This window comes from Girardinichthys multiradiatus, chromosome 23, assembly GCF_021462225.1.
Source record: "Girardinichthys multiradiatus isolate DD_20200921_A chromosome 23, DD_fGirMul_XY1, whole genome shotgun sequence".
Taxonomy (NCBI): Eukaryota; Metazoa; Chordata; class Actinopteri; order Cyprinodontiformes; family Goodeidae; genus Girardinichthys; species Girardinichthys multiradiatus.
This window is the reverse complement of record NC_061815.1, coordinates 9,652,880-9,675,058: the sequence shown is the minus strand read 5'-3', so window position 1 is coordinate 9,675,058 and position 22,179 is coordinate 9,652,880. Positions and strand designations below refer to the sequence as shown.

At 39.7% G+C, this 22,179-nt stretch overlaps 1 long non-coding RNA gene across 1 annotated transcript; it reads right to left on the bottom strand.

Moving 5' to 3' along the window:
- Positions 1-388: 388 nt before the first annotated feature.
- On the bottom strand, positions 389-21,945 carry LOC124860870. Its single transcript, XR_007036474.1, has 3 exons — positions 21,842-21,945; positions 19,835-19,904; positions 389-1,434 (listed from the first exon to the last, which is right to left on the bottom strand). It is a non-coding gene; the product is annotated as an uncharacterized LOC124860870 (long non-coding RNA).
- Positions 21,946-22,179: the final 234 nt, after the last annotated feature.

Here is a 22,179-nt window from a genome sequence, read left to right as displayed (position 1 = left end):
TTCTTGCTGCAAGGCAACAGTGCTACCAACTGCGCCACCGTGGTAAATAAACATGTTACTGCAAAACTGTGTCTCCTGAATTGCTTTTCTGCATGTAGGTCAGATCCACAAGAATCAATATGACAAGGTCATTCAGGGCATCTAGTTAAGATAAGAGGTGACAGAAGGTAGTCAAATAGAGACTGAATGTAAAAAAAAACAAAAAAACACAGAAGACATAACATTGTTCTAAAACAGCAAAAAGCCAACCTTGAAGAAAAATAATCTCACCTATCCTTCACACTGCATTAAGACTGCACTATGCTCTCCACAACATACAGAACCTATTAAAAGTTGATGGATAAGGGCTAATTTGGTAAAGGAAAGATATGAGACAATGTTTTATGGATATAATTTAATTGTACATTAAATACATGAGCAGTAAAGCACAAACACACAAACATTCACACACACCAGATACTTGCTTGCTATTGGCAGCAGCCAGCCAGCTTCACAACTCTCCCACTCATCTAGCCCCACTACTGCTGACTGCCTTCACAGCTGGCATACATTGCACTGACTTTTCTTATGTAACCATGAATGTTTTTAGAAGACAAGGTAGCTTCAGTGACTCAGCATTGATGACATCCTCTAATCTTCTTTTGCTGCTATCCATAAAAGTTTAATTAGTTCTAGCATCCTTGCCTCGCTCTACAGATGTAGATTTATTTAAAACACATCGCCGTTTATTCCTGCCTGTTCATGTCTGTTCTACATACAGTTTTTAAAAAGGAATGATTGATTAGAAAATACTTATTCCGAGCTTTTAGCACACACAAACATACAGTAGTTTACTTGATCCATTGCTAATTTATTTTAATGTGGAAACATTTTCCAGTCTAACAGGAACTCAAACTATTTTGTTGAAAAACAGTTTTTGTCCCAGTCATTATAGTTATTAAATAGTATTTAAACATAGAAACACCACATAACTCAAGAAATAAACCACAGTTGTTTCTACACACAATATAAAATTAGACAAAATTCCATTTTTAAATGGGGCCTTTAACCACTCGGTTACCAGCAGCAACGAAACGTTAGGTGTTCTTTTTTAGCTGAGTTTACACAAATGTTAAAGTTACAGAGTTTTAGAGAACTTTTCAAATCAAAAGCATACTCTTCTAAATTATCTGATTCAAAAACACAGTATAAACTGGCATAAGATCCTCTCTTGGGCCTTTACAAAATATAAAATGAGAAAATGAAAATACTGATGCTTGTATAGACTAATCTACAGTAAGGAGAAACATATCTTGTCTGTTTTTTTCCAGCTTTGTTTCCTTCGATTTGCACCTTGAACTTTGCAGTCTATTCCCTCTCACATATCTTGTTACGTTGCTTTCAGCTGCAGCACCAGATGTTTTCAGCGGGAGAGCTGCTTCTATTCACTCTGCACTGCAACACCAAGCGGCAAAAAGACACAGTAAACAGCTCACAGACATAATTAACAGTGAACAGACTGGAGGTTTAAGCTGCTAAAGAGTCATATTCTCTCGGGATTCCACCGAGACTGAGAGCAAATTTAATTATTTTAATACTTAGATTCACCTGCTGAACTCAACATAAATTAATCTTGAGTCATACTCTCTTAAACAGCTGCTTGGTGACAGCACACTATTTAACATAGACATAGTTATGTCTGCCCTCAAGTGTACAAATACAATCAAGCCCAAAGTTATTCATACCCCTGCCATAGATTTGAAGTAATCTTATTAATTACTACATTAGAATATAAGTACCCATGATGCCCATTTGTCAGATTAAATATACCTTCTAAAAATAACCTTTAAGCAGGTACTAAATTTATTTTTCATTAAGCACACATTTCTCTATTTAAAGAGAAAAAAAAGAGATGAAAAGCTGGGGTTAACAAAAGGACTCCAAGGGCAGTAATAACCACAACAGTCTTAAATTTGAGCCTTTCATTTTAATGGCAATATAACACATAATGCCACAGGAAAATAATGCTCCAACATCACCATCCTGTATATTTAAATCCTGTACATTAAATTGTAGCACACACCCTTTGATTATCACATAAACCACCCTGCATTATTTGAAACATTCTGCCATATTTTTGCATATCATGGATGCCACATATGTACACCACTGCAACATACTCACATATGTCAGCAAAGACCAAACAATAACCTCATTTTTATGCTCACACAACACTTTACATATGTTTTACTTTTATTGCAGCATAAAATGGTTGCATCTCAAACGGAAGCACCACTCACTGTCTGAATAATTTAGCTAACAATTATCTGAACACGTGGGGCCAATCAATAAATCATTGCAATATTCTCAGACAGCCAGATGATCCTCTAACATTAAAAAACAGACTGCGATATTACAGAACATATTGTACCCGATCATGACCCAGCGGAACACTGTGAATTCCAAGCCCTTGATCTGTTTTTGCAATGGGAGAAGTTTTTACAAAAGTGAGGCACACACTTCAAAGACACAAAAAGACAATGTTCCCCTTCATTTCATCATGTTTTGATCTACATGAAGCTTGTTTTTAAAACACCATCTGAAATTTTAATGAGTATTTTGGTAGTATGATAGGCAATTTCTCATGTAGGAGGATGACTGAAAGGGGATTAGGCTGCTCACTCTGGGCTGGTTGTGTTTAATCTAATTGAGTCCATTGATTCTGAAAGAAAATTTCATTGGAGTAGATCTTTATCAGACAACGCTGAAATCACTTTTAAAGAATCTCTTCCACTGTAGAGAATTTAAGTAAACCCTTTCATCAAACTTTTTGACAGGTGGGTGGGACTTCCGGTGAGGGCGGGATTTCCGGTGGGCGCCATATGGGCACCATGTGGTTGCCATGTGGGCAGGAGGTCACGTGGTCAAGCAGGTGGTGTGTCCAAGGGGGGCGTAACAGTGGATGCTGATTGGTTGTCGTCATTAGGGGCAATACCTTAAATGAGTCAATTAAAACACAGGGGTGTGTTTGTTATAAATAGAACAAGACAAATATGGTATTATCGGAAACTGTTTGGCATCAGCACCAATTAAAAATAGAGGGGGTGTGTTTGTAAGCATCGTTAAACCTTGAATAACCCAATGAAAACAATAGGGCGTGCCTTAGTGTTTACTTTAAATACAGAGATAAAACTCTGCACTTTACATGCAGCATTCGTTGGAAAAAAAAGAACACCCGTTCAACAATGGCTAGAGTTAAGAGAGTTTATCGTCAAGCGGAGGAGAAACGCAACGCGTGCCAAGATGATGATGATGAACAAGCAACTGCATCATATACTTCCTCAACGGAGATACCTATCGGAATTCCCGTCGTGACATACTCTACCGATGATGAGGATCCAACATCAACTTCAACAACCATGGTTGAAAATCAGACCTTGGTTCGGCCAAGAGGTATGTCAGTTCTGTGCGAAACCCCAGTGACCGTCTACCAGTATTCATCCCGTGAATTGAATGCTCCTAAGAAATCAACATACTACATCTGCAGGGTACAAAGACCCCCGTTCAACACTCTGCAGGAAGAATGGTCTTTGGAGCCATATGGCCTGGTTGGCAGCTGGGGTTATATTTTCATGTATGAAATAGGAGAGCTTTGCCTGTATCAATTGGATTAAGATGAGGTATTTAATGGATCACTGGCTCTGTGTACACTCACCTACAGCGACTGGGCTGTGTTAAAGCTTGCAATCCCGCACCTTAATGATAGCCCTGAAACAGTCTCAAGGCAGGAGAGGGAGGAAGAAGAAGAAGAAGAAAATGAACTGTCTCCTCGACCTGTAAAACGGGCGAGAATGTTTCATATACCATCCGATGTTGAAATAGCTGAGAGAGAACCTCTCTTTAGCGCAGTGTGGGGGTCAAAAACCACAGCAAATGGCCGCTGGTCTTTTCGGGCAAGCAGACGCAGGAACAACCAGACGAGTCCCTCAGATCTGTTTGTGTTGGAGGCTTTCAATCAAGACTGCGGCGTATTCAAGACAATGCTGGCTCTGCCGTTTGAAGCTTGGGCAGAGAAGATGAGTGAAATTGGACATCGTCTTTCCGACCTTTTCCAAAAGTCACGAAGTTGGATCGATGTCATGTCAGTGAAAAAAACGCTGACGTTTCCTGTTTTACGTTTAGAACGAACCCTCTTCTGAGGACACGCCCCTTCCTATGATATATATACGGGGGGATAACTGCAAGCTCACAGACACTGAGAATCGTATCATGAGAATGAGTGGACCGACACCATACAGGGATCTCTACAACCACCGAGCAGAGATCCACTTCTCTCCTGAGCACGATGAAAGCTTCAACATTGGACCATATCATCCGCCTTCCCCTGACCTCTTCTCACCATCCACCTCAACATCCTCATTCTCAGAGAACCACTTCAGTCCTGCATCACCTACAGGATACAACGTGAAATATCTACCGCTTTCTCCAGACCTCTGCTCACCATCACCGCTATTCATGGCTGAGTCTGTAGACGCGAATGTCCTGCCTGAAGACATGAAGGTAGTTGTGGAGGAGGAGGTAGCCACCGGCTACTCACCCTCTACCGAAGCCCCTACACAAACTCTGGGACCGATGGAGGACCCTCAGCCTTCAGCAGAGGATGAGAGTAACCAGGAGGACGAAATTGACGGTTGGTTCTCAACCACCCTCATCAATACGGTGAAAACAGCGATACTTCATTTATTCAACATAACCTCTTTGAACTTTCTCAGAGAAACCTGCTATGGATGTATAACGAACCACCCAAGCCAGCGTCAACACCATTGCCTGGAGGTACTGGGGGAGGATTATTACCAAGTCAACTTTCAACGCATCGTACGACGACTCGTAACCCCCAAACTCATTACTGCTATTCAGAATCTTCTGGTACTTCGAAGCATACAAACGGATGACTTCAGAGTGAAGACGATTGCCAAGACGGTTTTATATGAACTGAAATCGGTACAAGGCATCCACAGTGCAATAGCGCACGTTTATGATCGCATGGTCGATGAGAAACATCTCAAACAACTTAACTCTGTTTCAGAGTGCTAAGGACTGACAAACTGGTCTCACATGTTTGATGACTTGTATCATTTTTTTTTTTTTTTTAGTATTCCAGTACTTTAGTTAATCTGCATTATATGATTTTTCTTCTTTTTTTTTTTACTATTAAATACAATTAAAGTAGGAACATAGTAACCTTTCCCAAAAGTGTTGTTTAAAAGCTAGTAGTGTTTGAATTCATCTGCATTTTATCTGATTTTGTTTTCTGGTTGTTTTTTGTTTATATTAAATAAAAAATAAGGATAAATCTACCCTCCTGTGTGTTTTTTCTCATTATTTAACAAGTAATCGGCAGAGTGAGCATAAGGCAGAGATGGCAGGAAGACGGCTGATGAAGAAAGTATATTATAGCCCTTCAAATCCGGGAAGTTTTGGGGGTGTAGATAGGCTGAGGAGGGTTATGCAAGATGAAACAGGAAAGAAGGTTGCGGTTGAAAAAGTTAAAGATTTTTTATCAGGAGAAGATACCTATACTCTACATAAACCTGCAAGAATAAAGTTCCCGAGAAACAGAGTTTTTGTCACCAGACCATTGAGGCAGTTCCAGGCTGATCTCTGTGACATGCAAGCTCTGGCCATGGAAAATGATGGTTATAATTATTTATTAAAAGTCATTGACATCTTTTCAAAAAGGGCGTATGTACGAGTTTTGAAGAGGAAAACAGCCGCTGAGGTGGTAAAGGCATTTGAATCAGTTTTTACAGAAAGTCAGATCCCCAAAAAACTTCAGACTGATGCCGGTAAATAATTTTTTAACAAGAAATTTAAGGTTTTAATGGAGAAACACGGTATTGAACATTTTGCCACAGCGAGTGAAGCAAAAGCTTCAGTGGTCGAGAGATTTAACCGCACATTAAAAACAAGGATGTGGAGATATTTTACAGCTAACAATACCCGGCGGTACGTCGATGTACTGCAAAACCTAGCTAGAAGCTACAACCATTCCTACCACTCCAGCATTAAAATGAGCCCTATGGAAGTGACCCCAGAAAATGCCTTTCAAGTGTTTCAGAATCTGTATGATGTCAAGTCCAACAGATATTGCAAGGACTCAGTGACAACGTTTAAACAAGGGGATCTTGTCAGAATATCCAAGGTCCGTGGAGTGTTTGACAAAAAATACAAACAGAGTTTTACGGATGAAGTGTTTACAGTGTATGACCGGATACCCCGTTCTCCTCCTGTATACAAACTCAAAGATTTGGATGGAGAACCTATCGAGGGTTCCTTTTACGCTGAGGAACTTCAAAAAGTAAAAATATTTAACGACAAGATGTATCAAGTGGAAAAAATATTAAAACAACGTACGGTCAAGGGAGTCAAACAGGTTTTTGTAAGCTGGAAAAACTGGCCTGAGAAATTCAACAGTTGGATCAAGTTTGATGAACTTCGAAACGTATAAAAAGGTTTGCACTAAACCTCACAGTTGACACAGCATCATGAACCGTCAGGTAGAGGATGATGGCTTTTACGTTACTCTTCCATCTAATGCTAGCATGGAAGTGTTTAAAAATAATACCAGTTCAAGTTTCCGTGTAAATTTAGCTCAACATATTGATTTAGAAGGCCAATGGATGGTTGCATTAGCCGAGATTTCATATCCTCATACATGGCATAATTTACCGGATTATGATGCCTACTTTGAATGGAGGAAGGTTGGTGATGTGGAGATCAATACGCAAAGGATCAGAAGTGGCTACTATAACAGCGTTATTCAACTCGAGACAGAGATGGAAATGTTTTTCAAAAAATTGAAATCGGGTTTACGCATTAAATTCAGCAAAGTTCAAAAGAGATTTGCATTTCAAGCAAACAGTCCGTATGAAATACGCTTCTTCAGCACTCTAGCTTATATGATGGGCGTGAAACCAGGGGAATGGATTCATGTTTCTGAACCAAAACTGGCTCCTTTTCCGGCGGATATAAAGGCTGGTTTCTATCACCTATACTGTTACAGCGACGTGGTCAGCCCACAAATAGTAGGCGACACTTTTGCACCTTTACTGTGGACCGTCAAAGTACAAGGCACATTCAGTGATATGATTACTCAGACGTTTAACCCCGCCCACTACCTTCCAGTCTCCAGAAGACATATTGAAAATATCAATATAGAAATTAAATTGGACCAAAACGTTCCTGTAAATTTCGTCTATGGAAAGACCGTCATAAGACTACACTTCAGACCGGTGATATCACAACGTAGCCTGAGATAAATTTTATTTGTATAAACTATTCCAGAGATATGTATATAACCTCTAAGATTGATTGGTTATCATTCATATTACGCTGGTCATTCAACACTGCATCAAGCAGGCAAGAGAGAACATGGCACAGCTAAGTCTGAGACGTGATCCAAATCGCTTTGTAAATTACTATGTAAGTCAATCAGGCGGTAATCTGCCAGGGTTTTATGGGGCCCCGTCATGTACGGACGCGGAATTGGATCATTATTTTCAAAATTATTCCGCTTCGTATCCCCTCTGGTTAAAAAAGGATTTGCAATTGCAAAACCCCATCTTAAAACGGCTGCATCAAATATCGCTTCGGATGTCATCAGTAGAGCCGTGAGTAAAATGAGTGGTTCTACACGCACCGAAGGTCAAGAAGGTTCAGGAATTATGGTTTTATCCAAAAGACCCAGAACAAGACCCCCTGGTGATCGTTTAAGGACGGTTAAAAAACAACGACAAACGCGAAAAAGGAGATCAGTCGCAGCTGACAAACGAAGAGGAAGGAAGTCATCCGCAAGTTTTGATATATTTAAATAATGGCTCTTTTACATAACAAATCATCAGAGTGCACGCTGGCAGAGTTGGACTTATTTTCTGCCCCGATGACGCAGCTATCGATCGAAGATAAAATTTACACCGAGATCCAGCCTTTATCAGCAATCACTGATGGAGGGCCGATCGAGTTTTTCATTCCGGGAGACGGAGAAAAGTATCTGGATCTCAACGATACGCTGTTGCATCTCAGAGTGAAAATTACTAACGAGAATGGAACAAATCTGCCAGATGATGCACCTGTAGGGCTCATCAACTACCCGTTAAACACCATCTTCAGTCAGTGTGACGTCACTCTCGGAGATCGAATGATTTCACAATCCAGCGCTACACATCCATATAGAGCCATGATTGAGACATTGTTAAACTTTTCTGAGGATTCTTTAAAAACCCAGTTTAGCTCTGGTCTTTTTTATAAAGACACTGCAGGTGCTCTGAACTCTATTGTTACAACTAACAGCCCTAACCAAGGTCTTAACAGCAGAGCAGGCTTTACGGCAAATTCCAGGGAGGTACATCTCCTAGGCCCCCTGCATGCAGACATATTTTTCTGCGAGAGACTTCTTTTAAACTCTGTTGACCTTAAAATTAAACTTACAAGAGCCAACGATGCCTTTTGTCTCATGGCCGCAAGAGACTCCACTTACAAACTCAGGATATTAGGAGCATCTCTTTTTATCAAAAAAGTTACTGTCTCTCCAGCTGTACGACTGGGGCACGCTTCAGCTTTAATGAAAGCAAATGCTCTGTATCCACTTTCACGTGTGAATGTAAAAACATATTCCATCCCTGAAAATTCAAGGGTATGCAACCAAGAGAATCTTTTCTTAGGCGTCTTTCCCAAGTATGTGGTGATTGCGTTACTGGATCATGACGCTTTTACAGGAACACGCAATCTCAATCCGTTTGACTTTAATCATTTTGATATGGAATATTTAGCTTTGTGTAAGGATGGCAGACAAATTCCTGCTAAAGCCTTCAAGCCAAATTTTAACCAAGGTCATTCAGTGAGAGAGTATTACAACTTGTTTACAGCTACAGGACGACATCTAAAAGATCTTCCACTGAGTATAACACGTCAGGAATTTAATCAAGGATACTCTCTATTCACATTTAATCTTAACCCGGGCGAGGACACAGATGCTCTATCTCCAGTTTCCAGTGGGAATTTAAGATTGGAAATGCGCTTCAGAAACCCGTTGCCTCATACCACCACGTGATCATCTACGCTTGTTATGATTCTATTTTAGAGATTGATTCAAAGAGGCGTGTGCTGGTGGATTATTATTAATCTAATCAGGCATGAATAATCATGAAATTGAGAGCCTGATGCGTCATCTGCTGGGAGATTTGTTTTGCGGTGTGTGGCCGTGCGACCAGCTGCCGCTGCTAGCTGACAAATTCCCGGGGCCGGGCTACTTTATTGTGAATACACATCCTTCACACATGCCGGGGGAACACTGGCTAGCTCTGACATTGGATGAGAATGGTCAATCCAGCTTTTTTGACTCTTATGGATTCTCTCCGGATTTCGAGTTCTACCCGTCAAGCATCGTAACATTTTTAGAAGACAGATCCTCAAAAATATTGTATCATAATAATCAGCTTCAAAACACTCTGTCCACTGTGTGCGGTCACCATTGCATTTTTTATCTATGTCATAGAGCGTGCGGATTATCAATGCAGCAAGTGTTGTCGAAATACACCGGAGATGTGATTAAAAATGATTTAATGGTATCTAACTTTGTGAAAAAATATCAGAAATGTGTCATTAATCAAAGTTGTAAATTTTATACTCACGGAACATGCTCTTTGGAGATGTTTCTGGATTGTTATGGAATTTAAAATGTCTTATTTTTTTTTTTCATTGTTTGTTTTTTTTTTCTTCTTATGATTTAATATTTGTGTAATGATATCATATGTTAGTGTGTGAAGTAGAGAACGAAGTTAGACTTGAAAAATATAATCAATAAATATTTTATTGAATAAAAGAAATAGACTACATGTTTCATTTTTCTTATAACGGTTTATGGTGAAAATGTAATCCATCGGGGTGGTAGTGTCGTCTTACGAAGAGACCTTTTTGATCTCCCATCAGCATTTTTTGGATCTTCCAGCTCAGATCTCGACCAGTAGGGAGAATGAGTTATCTGCCTTCTTTTTCTTTTTCTTCTCTGCTTAACGCTGGGGGGTGTACCCCCGTTTTCAATCGATGTACCCTCTGTTTTGAAACGTCTATATTCTTCACGAGCATAAGGGTTAATGACTGAAGATATAGGTATGTTTACTTCTGACATGGAGTGTAGAAAATCAGACCATCCTCGGGTTTGTGATGCTCCAGATTTTTTAAACGGAAGCATGAGATTTTTCAACAAATCAATCATGTGGGACCTTTTTATAACATTTCCTTTAAATACAAATTCACCTCGCGAAGTTCAACTCTCACTTCTTTCGGATAATTTCTTCAAAATGTACTCGGCATTTTTACGGTTGTGTTTAGGAAGGCTTTTCAGTACTTCCGTAAGAACCTGATCCTTAGGGGCCTCGTCCTGCCCTGGGCCTTGTTTTTCTTGGGACCGCTCATGTTCAGGAACCTCTGTGTCATGCTGCAGCGTTAAACTGACTCGCTGTTTTTCTTCTTTGACACCTTGCTTAAGTAAAGTCAGATACCTCTGGAGAAGAGCATCGTATCTCTTGATTTTTTCATAAGAAGTCAAACCCGGCTCGTTTAATATCGCTCTCATTTCAACATCCAAATTCTCCTCCGCCGTCTGTCTGATGGACGTGTCTGACTGGGTCAGACGCTTGAATTGATGAGGTGAAATGAGAAACATCTTCTGCGATGTTCTGAGAGACATTATCTCCTGATGATTCCACCCACTAGATCACCGATCAAGGGTGCAAGAGCCGTTAAGATGGGGAGAATAAAACCACCTCGTTGCTTTTTGAGAGCCAACTGTTTAGTTTTTATCCCGGTTCTTTTATCACCCAACAATCTGATGATATTTCTTTGTTTCTTCAATTGTCGGTGTTGAGAGGGTGATAGTTTAATGTTACCTTTTAGGATATTCAGTGCAATCTCGCACAGAGCCTGAATAAAGTCGGGAGAGCAGTGTGCGAGAATATCTTTACGTTTCTGTGGACAGGCCTGGTACAAAGCTCTGAATAATGGTAAATTCCTTTTTATACGCGCTGACATGATGACTTACTTTGTTCTGGGTACGTACACAGCAGGCCACTGCTGAGGAAGTATCCCCGTTCTCAGTCTGAAATGTTCTGGGCAGGTAGGCGTAAAATTGATGATTAAATATCCATGAGCTTCTCTCGTTGCGTCTTCAAAACTCTCCAAGAAGAGACCCTTTTGAGATGGAAACATTTGGCGGGCCAGTATATTCAGCTGGAGTTTATCTCTCGGGTTCTTAAACAACACCATATAATTACAGTTCAAACTAATAGTGCGACTGAACTTTCCCTGATGAAAAACATTCTGAGTCAACATCATAACACTCATATTACGATGGTGACGAAACTGGGTAAAGACTTTCATCACGTTTTCATCATCTGAGGCTTGAGCAATAACATCGTCTAGAATAATCAGATGATTCTGATCAGGAGGAAACAGGTTTTCATCTTCAAAAGAATGAGGCAATCCTTCCACAAAGGTAATATTTTTATTCATCTTCTGCAATTCAGCATACATGGGTAGAAAAGATGTGTAAATCCATACAATATTTTCTGGAACAATATCCATGACATGATTACAGTTTTGTAAAATACTTTTTACAAAGAAAGTTTTCCCGCAGCCGCTGGGTCCAACTATCATACATGAGAAAGGGGCTCTAAATCTAGGATCAAAATCAATCTCCTGTAAATCCATGTGACTTTTTATTTTATTTCTTCTTCAACTCTAATAACCGAAAGGCAGAGTTGTCCCGTCAGAAAAAAGACGTCTCTTATCATACACCAGTCGAAACTTTTTAAGAAATGTCGCGTTTGTCAAACGGAATCTCTTTTATCCCTCCTGATCGTGTGCTGAGGGATTTCAATGACACCCTCACTTGACCCCTGTAAGTAGCCCTCGACCAGCCCTTTGATGCTGTCAAAATTGACCCTCTCGCTGCATTCATGCGTCTGAGTGATGCCTTTAGCACGTATCACTACTTTTTTACGGTTTTTAGTTTGGTATGCATAACTCTTGGGTCCTGTCGATGCAAACTCCGAAATGCTGTCACCATCTAACTCGTCAGTAAGATCACCCAGATAATTCCCCAATTCCAGAGGACTTTCACCACTTTTTGTCACATAAATCAAACTGTCCGTGTCAATATAAATCTGTCCTGTAACTTCTCCATGCTGCTGAGAAGTTTTAAACGTGCATAAGCGGTGGTGAATGCTGCTATAAACACATTATTTGTCTTACTTGGTGGATATATGACACGTTTGCTGTAGTTCCACTGCACTACACACATTTCAGGGTTGAAAAAATGAAAATAGTTAACCCTGTATTTACTCGAGAACATGAAGCTGAAAAAGTCTTCAGGGTTAGTGATGACTGTGGTCTGAGACAGATCACTTCTTTGCGCAAATTTCCCCAAAAAACTGTTTAAACACAATTTTGCAACCTGCCTTTTGGCAGGATTCATCTCGATTTTCTCAGGGTCTAATTGGATGCCCTGATGCAGTTTGTAGTCGCTTATATACTTTGACTTACTCTCCTGATCCACTGCTTCAGACGGATAGCCTGAAGCCTCCTGCTTACCCTTTAAAAAGCAACGAATGTAACCTTTAAAGATTGTATCACTTCTCTTTTCAAAATGCCACACCTCTGTGATTTTAGCAAGACGATAACTACACTCCAACGCTTTACAGAATTCTACACTCGTCCAGACTCCCATCAAAGCTCTTTCTTGATCATTATGCGTGCAAGGACCTAACTGGTTATTTAATTCAGCGCATGAGCGGCAGAGAGTGAACACAAGTTTACCTTGGGATGTTCTGTAAGGTAAAACAGGGAACAACAGGTTACGTGGTGGGTAGACCACAGCTTTGTTTATACCGAAGTAGCTGCTGGGGTCATCAAAATCTTTGTAAATGATGGTGGGGTGTCCGAGGGGAAAAACGCAGTTGGCGTTTACATAAGGGTACAGAGATGTGTAATCCACATAGTGTACAGTTTCATCCGGTTCCGCTGTGTACCTCAACTTCATAGGACAGGTGCGTCCACCATACAGCGCATCCCGGGGGGATAGCGGTTCGGGTGCATTAACTTTCTCAAGAAAGCTGATCACCCCTGGGTCTGATTTTTTCATTTCAATCCGCTCATACTCCCATATGACTTCGAGACGAAGGCCGTACACAGTTTGTAACACCTTGCTTCTCTCAACAGTGGCTGCGTAAAACTGTTCAAATGCGACCCCTCTCAACGGACACTTGTCATGAGGCATGTAACACTTTTTACAGCCGTGGAAAAAACAGCCATAAAATTCAAACGCAACTTTGACACCGTTAATCTCTGCATACCCATCCACTGAATATGGCCCGATTTTCTTTTCACCCCTATTTAATGCATGCTCGATAAATATGGCTCTGCTGTCTGCAATCCAGCCGAGCCATTGAATGGACGCGCTGGAGAACGTTTTACTGCTACGTCTGTAGTCCAGAGGTGATGGAATGGCTAAGGTTTGAGGAGGAAGGAAATTGGTTACAAAAACCTTCATGCAGGCTGATGCTATTGTGATACTTTTAAACGGATCCACACTTGTCTCCTTAAAGAACTCGTCTCTGAATTTTAAGCATCCTTGAAAAAGAATTTCAACGTCATTTTTACAATAACGAATAGCTTCTTTCTTAAAGTCAAAGACCTCTTTGCTCGCTTCTCTGTACCAGCTACTAAACACCTGTTGTTCTTGAAGACTCGTGCGTTCTACAGCGTAGCAGGATGGAGGAGGAAAAGCCCCCACATACTGGAGATGTTGTTCAGAGGAAAATAGGTGGGGAAAAAAACCCTTGCTTTGATCGGTAAAGCCTAACGCTTTCGGCATGGCACTAAGCTTCATGCACATGAAGGACAGGCTATCAATGTATTTTAACCTGTAATCAGGGTCGGTTAAACAGAGAAGTTTACTCCCTACCATGACGATATGAGGTTTAATCCCTAACTGCAGCATTGCTGTGAGAATCAGGTAACCATCGTACCCCCGCGCATTGTGCGCTATTAAGGTGTAACCTTTGTACATTGGCCTCCTGAAATGCAGGATAAATTTTTGGGTGCAATTCAGTCCATAAGCGTACCATTCATCACCTTTCAACGTTTTAGCACAGACCAGAAAGGGGGTATGCATGCCGCTCTCATTGACGAGGCATTCGAAATCATAAAAAATCAGTTTATCATCAAGCTGATTAATTGCACTGCAAGGCAGAATGTAACACTTATGATCATCGCATGTAATGTCTAGGCTGGGGGGTACATTTTCACCGCAAATACTGCATTTTACATTACACACGTGTGGTTTATTCGGTTTACTGATTGGAATAACGTATATCCGTTTGCATACTTTACACAGTTTTACCAACTCACAGTCACTCATAGGCCTTTCAGCACTATTTCTGATGCGCGGTTCCCTGTGTCTGCTGAAACATGAAGAATTACGACAGATTCTTTGACAGCCTGCACAGCTTACAGGATTGCTAATCTCTTGCATACATGTATATGTTCGACACACTGGACAATAACCTTCACAATGGTGTGTATTGGCATTCTGATAGCTGGCGTAACAGTAATTACAAATATATCTGCACCCCATAAAACCTTTGAGATTCTTTATCCCATAGTAATGACCTTGAAATAACAGCAAAAACAGAGGGTTTGAACGATCAGGGAAACTGGTCTCAAATTTACACAGAGCAGTAGAGCCCGTGGTTCTGTGAAACACTACAATTTTTCTCTTCAGAATGGTTTCAAATTTACCAATATCACTAAAAGTAACTGCTGTTTGCTCGTCGAGGCCTGCCTGATGCTGCCATCTCCTCCCCAGTTCTACGGCACGGTCATCAGTAAGCTCAGGGTCAGAGACGTGTGCGAGGCTGATTGCAAAACATAACTGATTACCGGTATTGTTTATAATATACAAATGACGCATTTTCTTATTAAACAGTTCACAGTCTAACGTTCCTGCAGCTTTACGCTTAGAACCTCCTGCTGGTTCATTAACAACCTGAAGAACAAATTCCATGTTATTATCTACAAGTATATTTGCATTCGATTGTACTAAATCGTCGAGGAAGTTTTCGAAAGCAGGCAGGATCATATTTCCATCATCTGTAACAGTAAATGTGATGTGACGATTGAGATTTTCACCCACTAATTCCAGCTGCACAACGTCGTTACGTCTGGTTAACAATCTCGCAGCGTCGGCTAATTCAATTATAATACGCATGATGTCTGTATAGAATGCTGCTAAATCTGGAACGTTACTTGGACAGGGCGGCGGTATGGTAAAAGGTCTCCTTATTTCATGGTTATTAAAATGTTCACGTACAACCACAGCTGGAGGATGTCGCTCTATTTCATCAGAACTAACTGCTACGTCCGTATTGAAATGACCCCCGTGCTGATCTGCGGCGTGTGACGTAGAAGGATTCTGATCATTTTCCTCAATGCTGCTGTGTGGAGACGGTGCGCTATTTAAATCGGAAAGAGCCTGATTGATTATGTTTAAAACGTCACCGTGCCGATCTGCGGCGTGTGACGTAGAAAGATTCTGATCATTTTCCTCAATGCTGCTGTGTGGAGACGGTGCGCTATTTAAATCGGAAAGAGCCTGATTGATTACGTTTAAAACGTCACCGTGCTGATGTTCATTTATTACATTTTCACTGTTAGCAGGAGATGCATTTAAAACGATGTTATCTGCTACTTCTGCATTAACGGGGATTTCGTTAAGTTCATTAACTAAATTTCTTATTTCATCCAGGGCAAGTCTGATTACTTGATCAGAACTAACTGCTACGTCCGTATTAAAATGACCCCCGTGCCGATCTGCGGAGTGTGACGTAGAAGGATTATGATAATTTTGCTCAATGCTGTGTGGAGACGGTGCGCTATTTACTTCTGCATTAACGGGAATTTCGTGAAGTTCATTAACTAAATTTCTTATTTCATCCAGGGCAAGTCTGATTCGGTTATCCATTTCTATGAACATAAGAAACAAAATAAAAATAAAACTAACCTACAGAAAAAACAAAAAAAAACAAAAAACAAAACACAGTGATCAGTTCAGTTTAAAATCACCTTGATGTCACCAAAATGCTTCTTTAACAGAATCTGACATGCTGCCAGAAGCGTTAACGATGAGGCCTTATTACGAAGATTCCGTGAGGCTGTAGAGACTGTCTTCCTGCGCTGTCCGTTTCTGTGACCAATCTGTCCTACCATCAACGTTACCTCTGTAAGGAGAATGAACAAAAAATAAATAAATAGATAATAAATATATATATATATATTGAAATAATCACATTAAAGCTGGAAAAAAAATAAAGGAATTCAAATTAATTCAGTATGTATGTATGAATTAAAACGTACCGTTCATTAATCCACTCACTAGTGTTGCTCTGCTTTGTAGCGCAGTCTTGAGTCTCTGAGTCGCTGTCTTTTGGCCGGGGTTAAATATTCTGTAAAAACAGAAGACAATAAAGGTTATCTTACGCTGCGCAGCACAGCGTTCATAAATAAAACTAAAACGTTTTTGTTTTTTTTTATCTTACTCCGATTCTTTGCGGTAAAACCTCCAGATTTCACTTCTTGTTGGACTGAAACGGTGCCTCTCTGCTGAAAGCTGTCTTGATCTTTGAAAAGCGACCTCCTGGTGGGCGGATTCAATGTGGCATCTTTGGATGTATCTGTAAACAGGTTTATATGACATTTTATTGAACTATGCTTAAAATACATATATATATATATATATATATATATTGTTTTTATTTAATTTTTATTTCCTTACCTTGCTCCTGCTCGACAACTATGTCTGCCACAGAGCTCTCAGTCGAATCTGTAAACAGTTTTTTATCTGAGGTTTAAAATACATTCACTCTCAAAGAAAAAATAGATAGTTCTTAGGACTTACTTTCTGGTGGTGCCGGTAACTTGTCCGGTGTGTCTTCAGGGGAAATGATGATAATTGACGGGGGGGTATTCAAAGAATCAGTTTTAATTTCTGTGTTAAAAGAAAGTTTGGTTGTTGCGGTTTTTTCTTGTTTGGAGATAATTCGCCTTCTTAATTTTGACTGTCGATTCCAGCCGCTGAACCCTCCAACTTGATCATTCGGGTTTACCTCTCTCATCAAATCTATAAATTGAAACATTGTCAAGGGTTAACTATAATATATATATATATATATATATATATATATATTATTGCATTTAACATTTACTTACCATAATCTGATTGTGTCAAGATGAAATCATCAAGGTCATCAGCAGTGGGTTCTATGACAAAGAAACAAATATATATATATATATATATATAAACAATATATATAAACAAAATTTGAGAACATTCACATGCATTTAATGATTTCTTAAAAATGAATACTTACTTACTTACGTTTAAAGATGTCATTGTGCTTTTGTGAATTATCAGAAGAAGAAGCCACAATTTCCGAGTTTCCTGAAATATTTACCGACATTTTTTCTTGTCAGCACTGGTATTTTTCAATGTAACAAGTGTTATGGTTCAAAGACATTCAGCATTTGAAGACCCTGACACTGAGGTTAACCAATGAAACAGAGCCCCAACATTTACACACAGTATTTATACCAGAACATGACAGTGTTATCTCAACTGCAAAGACTATGTTTTTAAGACCAAAACCCTTCTTGAGTTCAAAGGTGATATGTTATCTAAGAAACAGACGTAACTGCCCCTTCCTGACATCGCCCCTAACAGTTGTAACCCTGTAACTCTAAGATGAAAAAGTAAAATGTTTTTTAGAAAAGCTACAGGTAACTAAAATTATCATTCCTTTTTTTCCTAAAATGGAGTCTCTCATGATTCAAAAACAAACACATCATTGCTAGAGTCAATTTGTAACTTGGAAACAGTATACTGAAGTTCTTTTTTTTTCTGTTAATCTCATATTCGTCTTACCTATTTTCAGCTGCTTTTCCAGTATGTTGACGCAGAAGCTGAAGGTTTTTCTCGTTCCATCGATGTAGTGAAGCACAATTTTTTTATTTACTTTTTTAGGTCTTTTCTATTTTGAACGGATTTAGACTGGCTCATATATTCAACAAATAGGTCCTGCTGTAAAGCAAAATTAACTTACAATTCTGTCAGGTTACACTGTTCCTTTATTAGGATTTCATGTGATAGGTCAACATTAAGTTGATTATACCTTTAAAATATAAAAGGATGCATGTCTTTTTTTTTTTGTTTTTTAGATGTATTAACGCCTGAAAAAACATACAGATTATTAATAACACCCTTAAACACACCCCTGTGTGTTTTAATTGGCAAACAAATTATCAATACTTATCTGGAGCATTACCTAGCTTCTCCTCCCACATCAGCATTTGGGGAGCAGTTGCCATCTCTTGCCCTTCTGCCCATCTCATGCATCCACCAACACAGAGCCCTATCAGGTCAGCTGGATTACAATTCCCACCACCCACAGCAGCAGTATCAGCACTCTTTTGAACCTTAGTGCTTCATCCAGCCAACCAAATCCACTTGACACCAACAGGTTGCTGTCTAAACATCTCAAGCCATTTTGCTATTCTTCATTGTACAAGAAAACTGCTAAATCTTTGTGCTTTCTCAGTGTGTTTCTGCATGTGGGCTGAAAATAAAATTAGTAATGATCCTGCCAGTCTGCATCCCAGTTTCCATTACTGTTCACGTTCACAGAGAGTCACGCTCAGTCAGTCTTCCCCTTGCCTGTAATCCCGCTCATGCCACTCACCTGTTTCACCTGCTACTTAAGATCCTTCCAACTACAGACTGTTTACCAGATTAAGTCATAGAGCACATTTATTGAGATCACCAACCTTCCCTTCTTCTTTCCAGTTGCTCCTGAGTGCATCTACCAGCATTTTGGAACTTCCACCACCCTATGTTTTGCAATAAAATCCGTAAATTGTATTCTGTCTGGTTGTCAATTCAGGTCCACTAAGCCAGAGTTTACAATTTCCTTTCATTCATTCATTCATCTTGTGTATGGCTTATTTCATAGTGGGTCACAGGGGAGCTGGTGCCTTTCTCCAGCAGTCTACGGGCAAGAGACAGGGTACACCCTGGACAGGTTCCAAAGAGCACTACTATCCAATATTGCAATTTGTGTGTGGTTGTTATACATTCTAGAAGTAGAAATGAAACCACAGCTATGCAACATGAGGCTCCTGTCTTGTGGAACCAGCTTCAAGTTTATTGTTAATGACTTTTTGTTTGTGTTACACTGTAGATATACTGTAGATAAGCTCCACTGATTACATCCCAGGGGTTGTATTAGATAGCAGTTGATATCAGTTATTGTCCTGACTGGTCCTTCAAAATATATTTAAATACCTTGTCCACTTATGTACTGTTTTTTCTATTTACTTTTGAGTATTCATTTCCTTTTCTTTTTATAACATGTAATGAGACTGAGGTGTCACTGGTAACATCCATTAACCGGAGAGAGAGGTTTTCGGACATGTTTGAAATGTAACTGATCATTTTCATTTCTTGCACATTGTCTAGCTCAGTCTGACTCCAAGTGACAGCTAAATGGGTAACATGCTAAAATTGTAGGCTGTTAGGTTTCGGCTGCTGAAACACTTCAAAAAAGGATATCATCTCCAGCCTGCCAACGGTGTCGTCTTGCAAAATCGAGAAATAAATATATTAAAAAATCTAATCAAAACAGCATTTGGTCTGCACTGTATCATACTTTCATCAAAATCTTAGCTGTGTATGGATTTATTTCCCCACCTGCAGGATATCCAGTTCAGGGTAAGCTCAGTTGGCAGTGACTCCCTCATGTTTATTCAGCAGCAGCCACCTGCAGAGAAAAAGAAAATGCTTTCAATTAGTTCTGCAAAAAGATAGATAATTGTTTTCCTTGCTCTTTTTGGCTTAACAATCATGTACACAAGCTGTGGAAGTGTTTCTATTCCAGGGAACCTGACACTGACTGTGATGTCAAAATTGGGCACAGCAGATATTAGAGAACAGCCCAGGACCTGGATCATTGCTGAGAGTCATAAAAGGAATATGGTGAAAAGTTTTTAAGATGCACAGTAAGTAATTAGATTTTTATTTTAGGACAAATGCCATTATATTTTATATTTCATAGTTGTTCAAAATACCTCATGATTTAAAGTTAAAAGAAACTATTGTCTCTTTGAAATCCAGTGTCTTACAAATCAGGCTATGATAAAAACAATCTGGCCCTTACAAGGTTCTAAAATGATTCTGGTGTCTCATGTACCTCAGGTGTCCAAAATTGTACAATAAACAAACCTAGCCTTATGAATTAAATGCGATTGGTCACATTTTTGGAAAACACCCAGGCCTGATAATTGCCTGACCTGTACAACCAGGAAATCACTCAAAAAAAGACCTGTCAGACACCATCAAGGAGGTTAAAACATCTAAAAAAGCATCGCACTAGGCCCAGATCTGAAGAAATTAATGAACAGATAAGAAGCAAAGTCACTGCCATCTACAAAGGCTAATAATTTCTTAATGCTTTTGGCCACCAGCAAACAGCAGTGAGAGCCATTATTCACAAATGAAAAAAAAACATGGATCCTTACCAGCAGTCGCCAGTTAACCAACATTATTACATATAAATATTAATGACTCATCCAGGAGGTCATGAAATAAGCTGGAACAAAATCTAAAGTGCTGCAGATCTCACTTGTGTCAGTTAACATCAGTTTTCATGATTCATGAGACTGGGAAAAAATGGCATCCCTGTGACAGGTCCAAAGCAAAAACCTCTGCTGACCAAAAAGAATACATGAACCTGTCTCAGTGAAAAATGGAAAACAACATGAGGATCTTAAGGACTTTTGAAAATTATGTGAACTGACAAGGCAAAAGTGAAACCTCTTGCAGATCAATCTTTTGTAAAACTAACACAGCAACATTGCATTTAAAATTGAGCATCCAACCTACAATGAAACATGACAGTTGTGTGATGGATTGGGGCTGAATTTCTTCATTAGAAAATGGATGACTTTCCATACGGGCACATCTCAAAAAAATAGAATACTGACCAACAATGCAATATATTTTTTTGGTAGTCATTTGAAGTAAAACACAAATGGCTTCTGAAAAGTATGCCCTTTTCTATGCACTCAATACCTGGTTGGGCCTCCTCTTGCATGAATTACTGCATCAATGTGCCATGGCATAGAAGCGATCATGCTTGAAGCATGAAGTGCTCTAGAATTTCCTGGTAGATGGCTGCATTGACTGTGGACTTCAGAAATCCCAGTGGAACAACACCAGTTGATGACATGGCACCCCAAACCAGTACTGACTGTGGAAACTTCACACTGGACTTCAAGCAAAGGGGATTCTATGCCTCTACACATTTCCTCCAGACTCTGGGACCTTGATTTCCAAATGAAATTCAGAAATCACTTTCATCTGAAAACATAACTTTCGACCATTGATCAACAGTCCAGTTGCTTTTATCCTTAACCCAGTTAAGATGCTTCCCACACTGTATCTGGTTCAGGAGTTGCTTGACACTTGTAGCCCTTGTCTAGTATTCGTCAGTGTGTGGTGGCTCTTGATGCACCGACTCCACTCCTTGTGAAGCTTCCTCAAATTCTTGGATGGATTTCGCTTCAAAATCCTCTCAATGCTGCGGTTCTCCCTGTTGCTGGTGCACCTTTTTCTACCACACTTCTTCCGTCCACTCAATTATCTGTTAATATGCTTTGATACAGAACTCTGTGAACAACCATCTTCTTCAGCAATTACCTTTTATGGCTTACCCTCCTTGTGATGGGTGTCGATGACTGTCTTCTGAACATCTGTCCAGTCAGCAATCTTCCCATGATTGTATAGCTTACAGACCCAGAGTGAGAGACTGTTTAAAGGCTCAGGAAACCTTTGCAGGTGTTTTGAGTTAATTAGCTGATAAGGGTGTGACACTACGAGTGTCCGGAAATGAACTTTTTCACAGTATTCTAGTTTCCTGTGACACTGAATTTTTAGGGTTTCTTTACAAGGTAAGCCATAATCATCAAAATTACAAGAAGCAAAGACATACAATATATCACTCTGCGGAATTATTTTATATAATATATGAGTTTCAC